The following is a 333-nucleotide window of genomic DNA, read 5'->3' as shown; positions in this document are numbered from 1 at the left end:
CGCCGGTCCCTCCCAGCCTGGTTCCGCTCCCAGCCCAGGAGCCTCCATGCGGAGCCAGCCGGGAGCACCGAACGCTGGCGCTGCCCTGAGTCCGGGTTGGTATCAACGTCACCTGGCGCCGGGCAGGACGAGTTCCGCATTGCCAAAGGCCTCTGCCAGGCAAAGTCTGAGGGCTTCTGAGCAGGAGAGCAGAACTTCCCAGGCTGCCATCACTGCTGCGATTTCCCGCGTAGTTTCCGCGAGGTTTTCCAGCAGCGGGCGGAGGAGGCTGGCGTGCGGGGCTGGCGGCTGCTGGAGTCGATGCGCAAGGACGCGCAGGCATTACCCGAGCCA

The sequence above is a fragment of the Egretta garzetta genome, unplaced genomic scaffold, assembly GCF_000687185.1.
Source record: "Egretta garzetta isolate BGI_Z169 unplaced genomic scaffold, ASM68718v1 scaffold501, whole genome shotgun sequence".
Classification (NCBI taxonomy): domain Eukaryota; kingdom Metazoa; phylum Chordata; class Aves; order Pelecaniformes; family Ardeidae; genus Egretta; species Egretta garzetta.
Note: the sequence above shows the minus strand (reverse complement) of the source record.